This window comes from Notamacropus eugenii, chromosome 6 (assembly GCF_028372415.1).
Source record: "Notamacropus eugenii isolate mMacEug1 chromosome 6, mMacEug1.pri_v2, whole genome shotgun sequence".
NCBI lineage: Eukaryota > Metazoa > Chordata > Mammalia > Diprotodontia > Macropodidae > Notamacropus > Notamacropus eugenii.
Genome location: NC_092877.1, coordinates 273,955,206 through 273,974,842, shown reverse-complemented (window position 1 = coordinate 273,974,842; position 19,637 = coordinate 273,955,206). Strand labels below are relative to the sequence as shown.

Here is a 19,637-nt window from a genome sequence, read left to right as displayed (position 1 = left end):
ATGATCAAATTTCTGTTTTTAAAAATATTGATTTTAAAACTGTATGCATACCCAGCAAAGCTAAGCATAGTCCTGAATTAAAAAACAAAATCAATGAATTGTCAGACTTTCAGGATTTTGTTGCAAAAAGGAAAAAAAAACTGAACTTAATAGAAAATTGACATAAAAGATCCAAGAGAAATATAAGGTATACATCAAGGACTAGTTACAAGGGAGTTGATAAGGACAGAATGCTTACTTTTTACATGAAGAAATATAAGACTTAGGATCTAAGATTATTATTCACAATAGAATAGTTCAAAAGAAAGATTGGAGTAGATATGAGAAGAATGTGATTCTAAAAAGTAAAACTGTTTAAGAAAAGGTAAAAAGAGTAATTATCTTATACAAATGAGGTGCAAGAGGAAGTACTGATACAGAGGAATTAGATGGGGGAGGAAGGCTCATAGTTCTGGAACCCTACTGTGATTGGGAATGGGTTAAAGAGCAATACATATATATCTAGAAGGGTGTAAAAGTCTTCCAAATTAAAAGAGAAATAAAAGGCTAAAGGGATAAGGGTGAGGAGAGAATAAGGTAGGGATTTTTTAGAGGGAACCCTACTCACACAACATCTGAGTTAAAGAGAGAACAATACATACATTTAGAAGGAAATAAAACTCTCCTAAATTTATAAAGAAATAAGAGGGTGAAAAGATAAAATGGAGGAGTATAGAAGGATGTCTAGATTAATGGGAATGAGATAAAGAGGGAGTAACAAATATAATTAGAAGGCTATAAAAGTCTTCTAAATTTCAGATAAAAACAAAGTAAGAGGAAAGTGTGGGGGGAGAGGATAAGGGGAAGATCTTTGGAGGTGGGGTAGGAGGACAAGGTAGAAGGTCCAAGTAAAGTAGATGAGTCAGAAGGGATAGGAAATAAGAGATACACACAAACAAAATAAAGATGAGGAGTAGAATTTATTAGGAAAAAAGCAGGGGTAGTAATCAGACACGGTTAAAGCTAAAGTAGATCTAGACAACAGATAAAAATAGGGAAACTACGCTGTCAGCCATATCAAGCCATATCAATATTGTTTTAGACTATTTAAAATAACTAGACATTATAGGATTGGAATATTGCTGTGGTGTAGGAAATGATGAGTTGGTGGATTTAGAGAAATATAGAAAGACTTGGACTTAAGAAGGATGATGTTATCCACCCTTAGAGAAACAGAGGACAAACAGGTATAGTACCATCTTATATAGAAGCATATTAATGTACATGTCTATATATGAGCATGACTATAGATATCTATATGTATATGTGTATAGTATATATATATATATACACAGATATCTAGATATAGATAGATAGATAGATAGATAGATAGATAGATAGATAGATAGATAGATAGATAGATTTGTGTGTGTATGTATGTGTGTGTATCCACACTTAATTGTAGCCTTCTGAGGGGGAAGGAGTGAGGAAGGGGGAAAAAGAACAAAGCAAAAAGCGCACAGCAGAGCACAAAAGGAAACTTACAAGGAAACAAAAGATGGGCATATCTGAACACAATGTGTAGTACTTACTATACTGGCTATCCTGAAATGGAAATTTATTGTTGTACATTTTGAATCCTCTCTTATGTTCTGCTTTGCACATAGCAATGCTTTCTTTTTCTTTTCATATTGTATATTTGTTTCAGTATTTAAGATTAAAATAATAAATTAAAAAAAAAAAGCTATATGAAGGTTGGACTAGAGAGAAAAGTGTAAATTAGAGAGAGGGAGGCCAATCAAGATGCTATTACAGTAGTGACAACAACCTGAATCGAAATAGAAGCTATATGATTTTGTGGAGGTAGAAATGACAAGACTTGATAACTGATTGGCAACGGGCCAGTTACACCAGGTTTGCCATTTCTGCCTTCATCAGTAGAACTCCTCCCTTCCATTAACATTATGCTTGGACTCAATCCCCATTTCTTAACAATCTCTAATTCTCTTTTAATATTCCCAACCCCTGTAATACTGAATTTTCAATTGTAGAAGAGCAAGTTCCTCTTTCACCTCTGCTGACTGCTGTCTCATCCCCATCTAACTCAACACTGCTTCCCAGTATCTCACTCTGTATGAGCCAACATCTTTCATTGTGCCCTTTGAAAATTTTCTTCAACAATTAATAAATTTCCTTTCATTTTATGCCTCCTTTCACATTCATTTCATCTTCTGACTGTCATTACCTGGCTTTTCCTGTATGACACTAGATCTAAGCCCATCCTTTATGCAACTAGTTGTACCTTCTTTCACACTTCTCAACTAATCCTTACCATAAAGTTGGAATATTTGGAACTATCAAATCCAGACTATTCCTCTTCCACCATGACTCAGCAATCTCTCCTCCTTTGAGGTTCAATCTCCAATGCAGATTCTTCTTTTTAGTATCTACTAGCTCCCCTACACCAAGAAGACATTCTCCCTCCTTTATCAATGAGTTCAATTCCTGGTTCAAGATATTCTTATTTTCCAACTCCAGCCTTTACCAGTCCATCAGTACATATTTATTAAGCACCTACTAAATGCCAGGCACTGTGCTAAACTCTGAGGATACAAAAAAAAAAAAGACAAAAGACAGTCCCTGTCTCCAAAGACCTTAAAATATAATAGGGGAAACAACTTGTAAACAAATACGTACAAAGCAGTTTGTATACAGGATAAACCGGGAATCACTAACAGAGGGAAAGTATGGGAATGAAGAGGAGTTGGGGAAGTCTCCTCGGAGAAGGTGGGATTTTAATTGGAATATAAAGGAAACCAGGGAGGTCAGTAGTCAGAGTGGAGGAGAGAAAGCATTCCCGGCATGAGGGATAGCCAGAAAAAGAAAATGCCCAGAACAAGGATGATTGTCTTGTTAGTGAAACGGGAGGAGGGCAGTATCACTGGATCAGAGAACACATATAGAAAAGTAAGGTGTAAGAAGATACCTTATCCAAGAAGATAAGGTGTAAGAACTCTTTATCCTAGAAGACTTCAACTTTCATGCTTATATTCTTTCAAATATTCTACCCTTCCAATTAAATCTATTCTACTCTCATGAGTTATTTCTCCACTTCAATTTACCTATACATTAAGACGGTTGGATCCTTGATGCTACCATCATTATAGAAGTGTTTCACTTCCATAATCAATGAATGAAATTCCTTTATCTGATCACATTTTTTTCTATCCTTCTTTATCTCCCCCGCCTCACTCTTCATAAATCTATTCCACATTATCACCATAACCTTTAATACCTCCTCTCCACTTTTTTGTCAAGCTGTCACTATAGTTTATCCTTTCCTTTTTTCACAATCTCATTCCTTTTGTGAATCAGTTCAACAATGCTATGCTTTCTGATCTCAATTCCCTTGTCTTTCCACTAGCAATACTCCACCAAATATGAAGCCCATGTTACTCTCACCATCCACCTTCATCCTTCTTACTTATATTCTACAGAATGTAAATGTACAGGAAGTCTAGAAACTATGATGACTAGTTTTTACTATAAATTTGTGTTTTCCAGTTTTAAGTGGGCTTTACTCCAACAAGGAAATCCTTCTACTTTATCTGAATTAATTCTCAATTCTCCTCCCCACTGAGATTCTTCTAAACCTCTTTTTAAGCTTCCAACACTTCTAAGCTGCACCTTCTCAGCCGAGGCTTTTGACTCTTGAAGTAATTTTTAAAAATGCTTTTGAGTGAGAATGTTCACTCCTCCCCTTCTCCTTATCTAGTGATCTCTCTTCATCTCACAGCATTATGTCTTCTTCCTTCACCATTTTCTGCTTTCTTCTAATCTCTGATGAAATTGAGAGCCCTCTTTCATACCAAGGCTCCATGTCTTTACTTATACCCTCAATCCTTTTTCTCCTGTCTTCTCCAGAAAACTTCCATATAATCACCCTCTTTCACCCTAATCTTTAATATCTCCTTGTGTACTGGCACTTTACCCATGACCTGCAAAAAACAGATCCAAATCATTCCTAAAAACAAACAAAAACCAAATAAACAAAAACCAACAAACAAAAAAAACACTTCTCTATATCCCCTGTTACTGCTTACTGTGGCCCTATTTCTGTCTTCCCTTTCTGCATCAATTTACTTGAAAAATCATTTACACAATGCTTCCATGTAATTAACTGAGTGCTTCATTTTTCACCTGCCTTTTATAACTTCCTGAGTAGATTATTATAGTCAATACTTGAACTAGCTTGGATATTACTACCATCTGGAATGTGTCCATTCATTCAAAAAAGTTTAATGGAGCACTTACCATGAATAAAGCAAGGTTCTTGGGAAGATTTTCTATCAGTTCAATTTTCTCCAATCAAGGCTAAGTCTATCATGTGCTATGAGGTCTATTGCAGTAGTCACCTAACTGATCCCTAAGGCAGCTAGATGGTGCAGTGGATAGAACACCAGTGCAGGAGTCAGAAGGACCTGAGTTCAAATCTCACCTCAGACACTTGACACTCACTAGCTGTGTGACCTTGGGCAAGTCACTTAACTCCAGTTGCCTCATCCTGGGTCATCTCCAGTCATCCTGGATTCAGATGGCTGGGGAAGAGAAGTGAAGCTGTCATTTCTCTGATGGCGTGGTCTTCTTTGGCAATGAAAGACGAACACACAACTGGTCCCTCCATCCCATCTCTCCCCTCTCCCATTTTATGGCTAGATAGTTGTCAAATTTATTTGATAAAAACCAAGGGTCACCATTCCTTGCTCCACATTCAAAAATCTTCAATGGCTTCTCATTTTTTGGGGGGGATACAATGTAAATTCCTTAACATGAGATTTTGACACCCTCCACAATTTGGCTTCCACTTACATTTGCAGTCATTTCATTATCATTATTCTTCTCCTTTGTCCACTTTCCATTCTGGTCAAAATGACCTGTTGGCTATTCCCTGTACGTGGCATTCCTTCTCCTGCACCCATGTTTTTGTACAGGTGATCATCAATCTCAGAAACACAATCCCTGCTCACCTTATCTTCTGAGAATTACTACCTTTCATTAAGACAGAACACATATCCCATCTTCTACATAAGACCTTCCCTAAGCCCTCTTTCCTTCACACATCCCCTCGTGAATTTATATTGTTATATATGTTATATTTAGTTATCTTTGCATATATTATGTCTTCTTAGTACATGGAATTTTAACTTGGATTCCTTTGGCAGTCTGGCAAAATCTTTGGATTGCTTCTCATAAATGTGTATGTGTATAAATATATAGACACAAAGATATATAAATATAGACATATGTCAGTCTATCTATCCATCTACCTATACACATTTTGCATATCAGAGAGAGTTAAAGAAATTTCCTTTTTTCTGCATTTCTCCTTTCTTGCCCCTAACCCTGCCTATGCAGCAATCACCATTTTTCCTCCCCCCCACCTTCCTTACTACTGATACAGCTAGTCATATTTCTTAGGGCAGAGTTACAAAAAATAGCTAACCTAAAAAAAACCGCTCCTTTTACAAGCTCCCAGCAACTGGCCTGTCCAATCATAGGACACCACATCCTCTAGTCCTTTCTACAAACTCCCAGCAACAGGCTCTGTTCATTCCTAAGGTACATCAAACCCAATTCACCTCCTGCCTAAATTGAACCCTATATAAGCTCTGTCCTTTTGTTCATTTGGAGAGACTCTGCCCTTGTGAGTGGAGCTCCCTTGATATCAAACTCAGTAAACTCTCATTGGTTCCGAAATTTATGGTACTGGGTTTAGGTTATGATTTGGAGTTTTGGTCCTGGTTTTAGTTTGTGGTAACACCAACAATTTTAACCCACAGTAAATGGTGGCAGGCAGTGGGATTCTCGGACAGATTAGTAGAATTCCAAAGCTCACAAACTAGGAATGCTGTGAGCTCCTCTACTCAGGCTAGCTCTCATGTGTCAGTGCTGAGAACTTGGTGAGTTTTTGTACTCAGTTGGCAAGGATTGGCCATGCCACCCTGATCTCCAAATGACAATTCCCTCCTCTCCCTTCCCCCCACCAGTCTAATCAATTGAATGGTTTGGTTTGGGTTCTCAGTTAAAAACTAGCTTCTCTGGATTAATTGGAAAAACCTTTGCCAGCAAGTGCTTCTATGTGTCTATCTTTTCTTTGTTTCAGTTTAATGCTTGTATTTGTGTAATATCCAGTATGTTGTTAGGATTGTCTATATTTTGTGTCTTGGTAAAATTCAACTGACTTTTTCCTGTGGTCCAATCCAACGCTTCTTAAACTGTGGGTCATGACCTCATGTGAGACTGTGAAAAATTTGACAACAATAAAAGGTTTCTGAACATGTAACAACCAAAATGAATTAAAAATCAAACACATCATGAATTTGAGGTGTTTCTGGCAGTGCTTGCCCATGTTGCATCGCATGACTTCAGTTGCAGCCTTGATTCTGAAAACAAAGCATGCACACTCTGCACTGTGCCATACAATGCCAAGGAAAATGTTGTAGAAACACAAAAAGTGGTCACAAGTGGACAAAGTTTAAGAAGCCCTGGTCTCCTCACTTGAACTCACTCACTGGCAAAGTTGAGGAGACGGACAGAAGAAACACAGATAAGAGAGAAGGGAATCTTTTTTTTTGTATGCAGTAGTTTGAAAACTAATTAGGGAGTAAATTTGTAACTGAAATATAAGTTCTCTACTGTGAATTTCTAAATTGTGATTTGAATATTTTACTTAAAATCTATGTAACATATACTTATACATATGCATATGTCAATATTCCAAATAATTAAATTATTATAGAATAAAATATTATTTTTTATAAAAACAAAAATATATATATAATTACAAAGAAAATAATATTGACATATGCTTATCAAAATATTAACAAAACCCATTCACTCCAGTTTAAGAACCCTTGCAGTATGCTCATTGAAGTCCCAGACAGTTTTAGTTTTTTCTTTGTAATCCCAACACCTAGCACAATGACTTATACATAGTAGGCAATGGATATTAATTCTAAGTTCCTATAGGAAAGGAATGGTCCCTATGGAGCTTGTAATTGGGGGATATGATAGAAACCCAGATACCAGTAACAGAATATTATAGAATAAGCATATTAGGGAATTACAAAATAAAGTGGTATTCATGGTACAGGTGAAAGAAAGCTACGTTTGGAGACAGAGAAGCAAATTCAACAACTCCCCCCACTCCCCTCAACACACACACACACACACACACACACACACACACACACACATCTGCCACTTGCTGCCTATGTGACGTTGGGCAAATCATTTTGGATGCTGAATTCTGGGCCTAGCTACCTCATCTGTAAAATGGAAAGATTGGTCACTAAGATCCTTTCCAGCTCTAAATTGAAATCTTTGATTCTATGAGTTTAAGAAAATCAGGAGAAGCTTCATGCAAAGATGACATCTGAGTTAGGCTTTAAAGGATTAGTAGAAATTCAACACATCAAAAGAGTAGAGAAGTACATTCTAGACAAAGACAATAACCTGAGCAAAGGGAGGGAAATTGGAGAGCATAGTATATGTTCAATAATTGAACAAAGTCCACTTTGCATGGAAAAGAGACTGAATGGAGGAAAGTGATATGAGGTAAAATGGGAAAGATAACCTGAACTGACTGTGCATCTGCCCATTAAAGTGTCCCTCTGTTAAGAGCCATGGCATGGTATACATATATATCATATCATCACTAATCATTTCCTGAAAGGATCCTGATAGCATTGAAAAATGGTTTTTGAGTTAGTTTGAAAGTGCATTAGGATACTACATATAACTGGAAAAAGCAAATCACTAAAGATTGTCTTTTTTCTCCCTCCTTTTCTACAAAGGAGATGAGATCTTGAATGATCCATAATATTCAGAATAAAAGAGCTCAAATACTCATGAAAATCCTTAGTAATATGATATTCTGACACAGTGGAAAAATCTGTCAAGGCTTGAAACCTCAAGTAAAAATAACAGTTTTGTTCAACTCACCTTATATACTATCTTCCCATCTAACACTCTGATTTTGATCTATGTGAAGCCCCAGGTAATCCATTACTCTTCCTAGAGTCACGGTATGTTCTACATAGTCACATTTCATGCATAATGAAGATGGCAGTGAACTACAAAGGTTTTTATCAACTTAAACAGGAACACATGTACTGTCTAAGGGCAATTTATGAGGTGGATTTTGAGAGTGTAGGGGATGGAAAAAGGTCTATGCAAATTCATAGCTCTTTAATAGAACATACTACCTAAAAGATAGTTGAGGGAGAAAACTTTTTTTAGCTTGTCCAATGTGTTATGGTTTTGGAAATATAACAGTTCAAAGAGGTATTCCTAAATCATAAAAGTGAATTCCTTAGAATATATACATAGAGTCTCTCTCTGTCTCTCTGTCTCTGTCTCTCTCTCACACACACATATATGTACATGCTTATACATATGTATACAGTATCTGTGTCTGTATTTATATACACATGCATATATGAATATGTGATTCTTTTTTTAGGTCATCAAAACTATCATTAAGAATTTGTAGAAAGAATTATTTGGTCCAGAGGAACAATTTATAAAGTGATTATAATAATTTAAACAAAAAGAACAGTAAGGAAACAATAAAATATTTGTTCTTATAATTACCAGAATTGATCCCAGAGAATAGACAATGAGTGAAATTTATCTCCAATTGCTTAGCAGAGAAGCGGGTGATTGAGAGCAGACCATTGCATGTATCTTAAATTATAGTCACACTATTGGATACTTTTACTTAATTCTATTGAAGGGTATGCAGTCTATATGATCTGCAGTGATATTTGAATGCACTATTTATTTAGCATAAAGAGCAATGCAAAAATATTTTGCAACATTTAGATTTCAAATGCTTCAACCCACCAGAGAATAAAGCCCTATTACCTTGTATCCTATTCCCCAGACAATAAAGACTCAGAATCACAGCAGCATATTGGAGTTTCTTCTTTGAAATATTCTGGAGACAAGCAATGGCCTCTGACCTTGGACAAAGTCTAAGAACCCCTACTGCTGGGACAGAGATACATTGCCAAAATACTACTGTGAAAGGAAGTGACAGCATTATCAGGCAGCCTGGCTAGTGCGAGCAGAGGTCAGCAGAAAGAATCACTTTCCAGAATAAGGAGAAATGAAGGATAAGCTTCATTTATTTATTTCAAATGAGGAAATAAACAAACACATTTGGAAGGAAAACAAAGATGCCTTAACTCAATCTGCATTTTTGTTAATCAATTCATTTTATCCAGATCTTCTTATATCAGTATTTTTTTAGGCAAATTTTATGATTGTACTTGAGAAAGAAGCACTGATTAACAAATCTCCAAAAATTAAAATTCAGAAGATTTATATCCATTTTAGTTTATGTGTATATACTTAACTTCAAGGCAGAAGTATGTAATCTTTCAAAAATCTTTCAAATGTTAGATTCTATTAAATTGCCATTCTATCAAATATGTAGCAAATATTGATAAATTAATCTGTAAAAGATTATATTTAAATTGCATATGAACAAGCAAAAGGTGATATTTAAATTGCATTTGACATACAAAGCAAAAAATGGGACTTTATGAATTTTAAATTTACCAGTTAGCTTTTTAAAAAAATGTATATATGTTCAGTTTTTTCCTACACAGTAATATGGAAATTATACAAAAAGTTGCAAATGCAATTGTAAAGCTATCAGTTTCAATTTAATCTTCCTGGTTAATTTTCATCAGCATTGGCAATGCTTAGGCTTTCTTTTACCACTCTTTCGTATTCTAATAATATTAGCTTTCCAACTGTATAATCTATGTCAAACTTATTCCATACCCCAATCCTCTAACGTATTTTTAGGTAAAAATCTTTTATCCCTTTCTCTTTTATATTATTCTTTTCATTAAAAAAAATTCTTTTTCTCATTTTTTTTCTGGGTTGATGACAGAACTTCCTTTAGGGCAGGAGTTTTTAACCCGATGGTCATAATTTAAAAAAAAAAAAATTGATAACTGTATAACTATGCAAATCCTTTACTTTGTAGCCCTGAGTATTTAATTTTATGAATTTAAACAAAATTTAATAAGATCCTTAGGTTTCAACAGACTGAAAATTGGAACATCAAAAAAGTTCCAACAGAAATGTCCCAAAATAAAAAGTTAAGTATCTGTGCCAGAGGGGATGGATTAGATTGTTTTCCAAGTGCAGAGCATGCATCAGTAATTAGCCTAATTCTTTTGTAGGACACAAATTGGATGAGATTGGGAATATAATTCTATACCAGGGTTTTGTGAGGCCCACATGAGATAATGGATGTAAACAACTTTCAAGGTTTAAAACGTTATTTAAATACTAGCTGGCCACATTCAAATGCCAAATGTGTATTTGTCTAAAGGACTGTTTTACTGAGAACTCACACAAGGCAGGCACTTACATGGTAGAAGAAGAGACACAAGGACACTCTCAAGGTCTCTCTGAAGCGCTTTAGTATCAGTTGTGACACATGGGAGACACTGGCACAGGATCATCCAACATTAAAGAAGGTGATGTACCCCATGAGTAAAGCAGAATTGTAGTAGCTCAAAAGGAACATGAGCTGCACAAACTGAGACAACTCTCTCCCAGATGGTCATGTGGACTATTTGTGCCTAATCTGTGGTAGAGTCTTCTGAACTTGTATTGGTCTGATCAGACACAGCTGGACACACAATACGTGGACCCTGACATCACAATGTCATTTTGGTTCTCTTTGATACTATTTATTATCGTTATTATTGGTGGCCTTTGGTCACCAGGTCTTCAGTCTCCTGATGACTTCCTTCCCTGAACCTTCTATTGTACTCCTAATGAATTCAACAATGTGTTTGTATAGGGCAATACGAGGGTATGTTGGTAAGTGTTTAACAAAGGATCTTTGGGTTAGGGGATAAGTATGCACACATACATGTATCAATATAAGCATGACCTATTATAATTGTACATTAGGCACCAGGGAATGCTCACCTTCTCTCACATTTATTTCCCTCTCCTTTCTTTGGTCATCCTGTTTTGCTCCTTACCCTGTAATTATGATGTACTCATTTATATGAATTTTTCTCTTTTTAAAAAACATTTGGGAATGGTCTTGATATCTGATTTTATCAGGAGTACGCACTTCCAAACTCTCTGCACCCATGCAAATCAGCAACTTTTTTGTAACTCTAAGAACGTTCCTTGGGCTCATTCAGAGGTTCAGCATCTTGCCTAAGGTCACATAGCTAGTTAGTGTCAGGCCATAAAATCAGGTTTCCCTTACACCAAGGCTGGCACTTTTTCCACAATGGCATGTTACTGATTATTGGAAAGCCAATAGTAAAATATAATGCAGTCAAATCTGAATTTTTTAAAAAATTTTTTGGTCTTCAAGCTTTACTCGACAGTAGAAATTTTCCTCTGCCCTTGACTGTGCAGTTCTTTAACTACCCTTTATTCTCCTCAGGATTATTTTCCCCTCATTCATCCAAAATTTTGGAATCTTTAAAAATTCTGCTTTGTTCAACTGATGGCAGCAATGATTGTAGGAGCATTGATGTGTAGACATTGCTGAGTGCATAAATCAAGAAGAGAAAATCTAATAGATAAAGTTGAAGAAGAGGGGCCAGGGGCAATAAAATTATATGTTCAGGCAAAATTGACCTTCCTGTTCCCTAAATGTAAATTTTCACTGTTAGGTCATTTGACTACTACCCATTAAATCCATCACAGAGCCATCTTTAATGATGAAAAAATTATTAGTGAATGCTGGAAAATGGAGGTGTATAGTCATCTGGCAATTGTTCAGTGGTCTGTAAAATGAATTTCTGATCTCAGGTCAGTTGTAAAACACATCATGAGAACTGACGCAAGTCAATGCATTACGCTGTATCAGTCTCATCAGGGAAACCTAGCACCAGCTGAACCCAGTCAATGAAATATCTCTTTATAGATACAAAATCTGTAAGTCAAAATTAAGGATCACCAATGAGGCAGTAATTTCCTATGCTCGGTCCATTCGATGAAGTAAAACATGACTTGAGTAATTAACATGGCTTCTTGAGGAGCATTACATTCACAAAAGCAAAATGGAATCCTAGACCACACAGGACATTCAGGGGTGACAAGGGGATTAGAAAAGAGAGTGTGCAATGAGTCCTTTTCTTCTTTCATTTGTAGAGCTTCTGGTATTCTGACTATTCCATGAAGTTTTCTTGAATTAACCAAAAAGAAATGTACTGTTTCTCCCTACTCTATACGTAGGACTCTCATAGTTATCCTTCACCAAACTGCCCATCCTCATTACAAATCCTAAACTCACTATGTACTGTGTTGCAGTATGCTAAATATTTTATATAATGTTATTTGATCCTCACAACAAGCTGGGTGCTATCAGTATTCTCATTTTACAATTAACTAAACTAAGACAGAAAGAGGTTAAATCATTTGCCCAGGGTTACACAGCTAGTAAATACATGTTTAAGGATGGATTTGAAATCAGGTAGTCTCAATTCTAGTCCAGCTCTCTATATGCTGTGCCACCTAGCTGAATAACCCCTATAGTTACCTTGTGTCTGAAGCTCCGGGTTAGAATTGCTACTTTAATGATTGAGGAATGCTCTGGAACATGTGACTCTTCTCATATTCCCCTCCCCATACCCATATGTGCTAACAAGAAGAGTGTATAATTACTTTTGCTTTTCCTTTAAGCTATTTATTTGATGTTTTGTAAAATACTTTAAAGCTAGCTTTCTCTAGATAATCAATCATAATTGCATTTGGGTCATTCATTGAACACAGAGAATGCAAATGAGATGGCAGTGACTAGTTTAAATAAGTATATATGTGCATATATGTACATATACACACACATACACATACTATATATATACATATACATGAACAGAGAGATGCACCTATATACATATATATGTATGTATACATATATGGAAGGATCAAAACCTATCCTAGTGATCTGAACAATTCTGTTCTGAGGTCTGTGAGCTTTGATGATTTTATTAATAACCTGAATTTTTTCTAAGCCCCTCAAAAAAGGTGAGAAAGAGAAGTTACATGAACCAAAGGGCCTGTTTTCCTCTAGGCTCAGACATTGTAGGCCTCAGGCAAAAACACCAACCAAGAGCAAAGGAAAGGGGAAGAGGCATGGATGAGGGGGACCTTGATCAAAGAGAAGTTTATGCCCATAGCTAAGAACAGTGGGAAGAGACAGTCCTGATCTGAGAACAATTAGAGGTTTCTCTTCTGTTTGAAAAGAGGAAGTCTTCCTCAGTTAAACTTTGGCTTCCACAAAGAGACTGAATGATTACACTTTATCTCCATATTATATGGTGTAAATGGGTACATTCATGTCAGGACTGATCATCTTCCACTGTAAGAGATTCTAGTCATGTCACTTTCCACATTCCAAGCCTGGCATGAAGCCATGGAAAAATAGGACTTATTTACTATTATTGCATCTTTGAGATGGTATGCTACAGGGGGAAAAAGTCTTCTAAATTTGGAGTCACAGTATCTGAGTTTGAATCCTAGCTCTTACAAGGTAACTACAAAAATAGTTACTTTCTACCTGTATGATGATGGCATTTTACTTATCCTCTCTGGGATTCAGTTTTCTCATCAGTAAAATTGTACTAGATAACCTCGAAAGTCCTTTGTATCTCCAGAGCTGTCCTAGGATGCTCAGGATGGTGAGCACATTTAATAAAGATAAATTCTCATTTTCTGGGCTGGGTTGACCTTACTCTAAATATCTGAGTCACTTTGCTCCAGAAAAAGTGCTGAAAAGTTTCAGTCACCGATTGAAGGGGACTTTCAGTGACTACAGCTAGATAATGGCATTTGGAACTAGAAGGGACCTTAGAGGTCATGGAACCTAACCTTATTTTACTTTTTTGCACAAGAAGAGGAATAAAGTATTTTTTGTAACTTTTAGTGGTTATAGTTAAATCTACACCCTACTCTGCTTCTGCATGTTTCTTTTTTAAATTTAAATTATTTTTTTTAAATTACAGATCTCCTCCACCTCTTTTTTTTTCTTTTTTGCTACTGTTTCCATAAGTACAGTGAAGCTAGGTAATATTCTGCTACTGTTTCCATAGGTAGAGTGAAGTTGCGTGCTATTTGTAAAGATTATAGAGTTTAAAAAAAAAGTCTCAGTGGGTAACAACATGACAAAAAATTTATGTCTCGTTGATGATTATTTAATATCTTATGGAATAGGTGGGGTGGTGGCAGGGAGTGAGAGAGAGGATTTTCTTCTCTTAAAATAAACACCTAATTTCCCAAGGACCATTCCAGCTTTGATTTCTCTGTAACACTTAGATTTCCTAGACAAATTTGGGATGGGAAAGGAATAGAAAAAACAAAGAAATACATGGGATTCCTGAACAAGAAAGATATCCATGTTAGAGATGCAGGAAGGAATGTATCCTGGAAGGCAATAGGGAGAGGAAGCCAGCACAGCCTCTCTAGGAATCAATGGACCATGCTAGAACTCTTTCATGTTCTTTGTCTGTCTTAGAATTCCCTCAGAAACCATTAAGCCAGGGGTCTGCCATGATATAGATTATAATAACACATGGAGCTGCATGTTACAAAAAAAAAAGAGTTTCAGCAATACAGCTGAGAAGAAGCCACGCAACCGGGGAAGAAAAATGATAACTTGTCCTGAAAGGGAGTTGAGATTTTCCCTCCTTCCTGTCCCTATCCTTTTCTTTTGGAAATTAGGTGTTGAAGCATCAGCTTCATGTAATCACTGTGACTTTCCTTGTTCTTTCTAATGATGCCAGACTAGATTTGGACTACATGAGGTCATGCTCTTCCAGCCCTTGGAAACCCTATCTATATCCACAGGATCATGAAGTAGATCCCTGATCCTTGCACCTTCTTATGGTGACATAGTCCTTTTTTGGATGTTCCTCTGGGGCACATCCTTCCCCACCTATCCCTGTCCCCAGGCATCAAAACTGGATATCATTTAGTCACTGGTTCTCTGAGACTTAGAATTCACCCTTAGACACCTGACACACTGGGAATCAGTGTTGAAAGAAGTTACATGAGAAGTAATTGTATTTGATATATTTTTGGTACTTCTTGATATCAAAATGCTTTTAAAGTTTAAAATCAATTGTTCTTATTACTCACTACAGTGTGTGATTATGATAAAAGTGAACAAGGGTCTAAAAGAGAAATACATGCGTAGCAGCACAGAGCCATTGGTTTTAAGTGGATCTTGACACAAATGTGCCATGAGTTTTGGACATAGATTTCAGAGGATTTGTGATTAAAGAGGCACCAAGTACTACCCATTTATGAGCTCTCTTTCAAATATATGTGCAATGATATTTATTGATCTTAAAGTCTTTCATGACCCCAAGCTTCTCTTGGTCTCTTGCTTTAGCATAAGTGATCAAAAACATTCTTCTACCCCCACTGCCAATTTTGGTAGGAAAGCTGTATTTGGGTATAAAGTCAAAGTGGACAATGTGAAGGCTGAATCTCATCCAGCAGCTCAGAAAAGGATATGACTTTTAGCACAGGCAGTGATAATGGACATCAGTTTGCAGACATCAAGGGCAGCAGCATAGAAAGGTTCTCTATAACCTCTTAAAGTCCCGTTGTGGTGCTGTATAAAGCCTTGTGGCTTAACCTGATTTTCCCCCTCTAGCACAAAATTGGGGATCCTGAGAAGGATGGGTTATAAAGGGGATACTGGAACAATATTTGTCTTAAGAAAACTGGAGACCATATGGGTTATGAAGGATTGACATTCTTTATCTCAGCTAGGGGTATCAGCTCCTAGTGTTTCACTGCCTAACGTCCTAGGTAATTACGAGAACAAGGGTCAGGGGGTAGACTGTGGTAGGCAGTAAAGGACTTGAATGAGCACAGTACAGCTCACCGCTGTTGAAAAGGAATCTACTCTCCAGATGAATGAACAGGAACTGGCCTCTTGGGTGAATGGCCCTCTGGAGGATAGGGGTGTCTTAAGAAGTGTTCAGGAGAGCTTGGCCTGACCCTCAGGAACTTCTCAGAGCAAACTAAACCTTTATCTCTGTGTAGGCCATTTCTATCTGGAGTTATTGAAAGGAAACTCTGGAGACAATGAAAGGTCAAGAAGAATCATGCTCATTATGAATTGTTACTGCATAAGTAAAGCAACTGTTTAAAAATATTTTTAATCCCAAGTGATTTAGTGTGTTACAAACAGATTTTTGTCTCTGCTTGAGATATATGGTTAAGAATCACATAGGACAAGTAAACACAGATTCTACGTTATTAAGCTATCTTCATTAGTGAGATCAAAATTAATTTAATTATTTAAGTATAGGAGACAGAGGTGGCTCATCTTTTTTTTTTTTTTTTAAGAAAATTACCATGGGATAGATAAAATGAAGTCACAAACTGGAAGTTACCTAATCTAGATCTATGGTGTCTCCTCTTTGTTACAGAGTAGTCATGTGATTTTAGGTTCCTGAACAATAGAATATGCAACATCAAATGCAGTGTTGTAGAAAAATTGAAATAATGAAAATTCATCAGCAGGGAGCTTGATTATCCTAGAAAAGATCAGTTCATCTGCACATACACTTAAACACATTCACATATTCTGTTCAAACCTTCTAGTAGGTAGGTAGTTTTTCCTTTTAATTTTAACTAGTGAATCATGCCATACCTTGATGACAGCCTGGCACATTCCCTGAGGAAAAATAACCGAAAGCAGAAAAAGACAGACACAGGATCAAATCTATACTTGCTTTGCAGAAATACATATCAAAGTGACAATTTGTGAAGTATTTAGCTTTATGGGTATTTCTATATGGGAGAGCAATGGATCAATTGTGTTTATAATTCAAGTTGCAAATATAGCTCAGGGTTAAACACAACTGGCTAACTCTGGGGTTACCTCATCTGGGCCTTAGATATCTCATCAAGAAACCATGAATCTCAACATTCACTACATATGTGTTGGGAGAAAAAGTCAAAATCCATCCCTTTTAATTGAACATGGATGAGATGCCTAGAGCTTAGTAACAGAGCAAGAAATAATCCCTACTTGGTCAACAGAGGTGATCAGAACAAAATAGGTGTTTTGGTGGTAGATTTTCTGGTCTCTTTTCCTCTGGAAAAAAAGGAAAAGCACAGTAAGTAGGACCTGTGGTTCATTCAGAAAGGAAGAGGATGATAGGTAACTTAGGGATGAACAAGATTATCTCAGTGGCAGAGATGGTAGAAAGTAAGACTTAGAAGTCCAACAATGAGGAGAAGTGAATTTAAAGAGGAAGACATTAAACAATTATTATCAAAAACAATTGAAATTTGGAAAATTCTCACAGTACAATTATCTGTGACATATTTGACCCAAGGATCCCCTCATGTCAGCTAAGGAAGGTAAGAGTTAAATGAAAAGGTACCAAAGATTTTTTTTTCTTCATCATGTAAAAATATGGAACATTATAGGACTTACAGGAAGGTGGAAAGTGAAAAGGCAGTTAGATCCTTGTTCTGTAATGGAATTTCAGATATATTCATTTATAATTTGTGTACTATTCTCTCCCTGCTCAGGACAAGATGCATGCTGAGGAGGAAAGCTGCCTGTTGAAGGAAACCTTCATTTCATACTGTCCTACAAATAAATTAGGTTGTATGTTAAAGAAACAGGTTGTTTTACTTCTGTTCTTGAAGATACAGAAAAACAATCTACCAACTAGCTGTAAATTCTGGAGCTCAGACTGAAGCAAATTTGGGTTTGCCATCATGATGCAGGTTTATTAAATGAAGAATAAAAAAAAAAAGTATTGATGCAGTTAGAGCTTTCCCCTGCTTATTAAAAGAACTTAGATGGGAAACAACTTGACTGGACTAAAATTACTGGCTATAGTTATTGTTTGAGAGTTGTAGAAAAAAGATAAACTTCTTCACCCCCACCCCCATCTCCCTACTTTATTCTTATTGTCACCAGATACTTTTCCTATATGATTTTCTTTATTCCTTTAAGTTGCTTCTATTTCCTGTTTTAGTTTCATGTAAAAACTAAGATTAATCATAACTTTTTTTTTGATGCATATCTGTATGTTAATTGTGGAGGGGGTTGGGAGTAAGAAATGGAGATCAGTGAATAGTTGTAAATGCACCCAATTCAACCATATAGTTAATATAGCTAGGATCTTAGAATTTTAGCCTATGTTGGAGGCACTGTGCTGTAATTGTGAGAAAGCTTTATGGTTCTGGTTTTATTAATAACTTTTATAGGCTAATAAAGAGGGGAGAGATCTATGTAAATCAGTAATTTTTCACCCCTAGAGTGAAAAAGTCATCAACCAAAGTTAGATGACTAGAACGCAAGTACTTCAATAAAGCTCCATCTTCCAAAAAGTCAGGGCAAAGGTAAGGCTCAAAGGAAGCTAGACTTAGTGGGATTTCTGGTGGGAGGAGAAAGGATTAGTTTGGAAAGAATCAATCAGGACCACTTGTCAGCTAGGAAAGTGAAGAAATAAAAGAGCAAGGTGGTCTCTCTCTTCCTTTAATCTTCAATTTCTGTTCTAAAACTGCAGAACTTGACAGATAGACACCTACTCATAAATTCAGCAGGCATTAATTAAGTTCCTACTATATACATGGCACCATGGTCTGTGCTGTCCCCTGGCCATCGCCTGGAAGCTTACCTCTCCTGGAAACCAACTGCTTTTACCAGTCTTCCAACGGTTCCGGCCCCTCCCCTGGGGGAGGGGAATGACCAGACAGTTCACCCGAGGAGGCTGCTTACTGCACTTTATTCACTTTCCCTTTCCCTTTCCCTTTCCCTTCCCCCCGCCATACCCTGCCGTAGCTCCTCCCATGTTCCGCCCTGGAGGCGGAGTCAGCTCCATAAGGGGCGTTCCCAGCACCCGAAGGGGGATTCTCACCCCCGGGCGTCTCCGGGCTCACCAGGGGGCCACGGTCCAGAGCTCGGCCCTCTACAGTGGTGGAATTACAGAAACATACAAAAAGCAGTTTTTTAAAATAGCATCTTCTCTTAAGGAGAATATATTCTCTGGGTGAAAGACATTTCCATACGTAACAATACAAAATAATTTGAGAAAGAAAAGAATGGAAAAAAACACGGGGTTCCAAAAAGAATCAGCTTTCAAGCTTGAAATGATCTTAAAAGTCATTGAGTGCATCACCATAATTTCGTAGTGGGGGAAACAGATCTAGAGATGTCACGTGGGTTTCCCTAGGATACATAGTGTCTGAGGTACCATTCAAACCCAGGTATCCATGACTGCCAAATCCTGTACTCCTATCTGCTATACTAAATGCCTTCTCACCATACTGCTTTCTAAGATTTATCCTTAATTTTTCTAGAATTATTCCATCTTCTCTGCAATCCAATCCAATAAGCATTTACTAAATGCCTGTTGTGGGCCAGGAACTGTACCTTAGGGATACAGGTAATAAAAAGGCTGTCCTTGCCTTCAAAGAGCTTAAAATCTAATAAGGGGAGAGAACACACAAAAGGAGGCAGTAAAGGGCAGGGGCATCTTGTTCTGTGTTGAAAAAATTAGGCATAGCAGAAGATGCAGAGTGGCATGAGCCCAGAAGTTCAATTTCTGTCCTCTATAAAG

The 19,637-nt window shown here is 36.8% G+C and overlaps 1 long non-coding RNA gene across 1 annotated transcript in view; it reads right to left on the bottom strand.

The window, feature by feature from the left end:
* The window catches only part of LOC140509483 (uncharacterized), a 76,326-nt gene extending 57,526 nt beyond the window's left edge, over positions 1–18,800 (bottom strand). The window contains exon 1 of the long non-coding RNA XR_011968779.1: positions 18,696–18,800. This is a non-coding gene — a long non-coding RNA (uncharacterized lncRNA). The remainder of the gene's footprint in view (positions 1–18,695) is intronic.
* Positions 18,801–19,637: the final 837 nt, after the last annotated feature.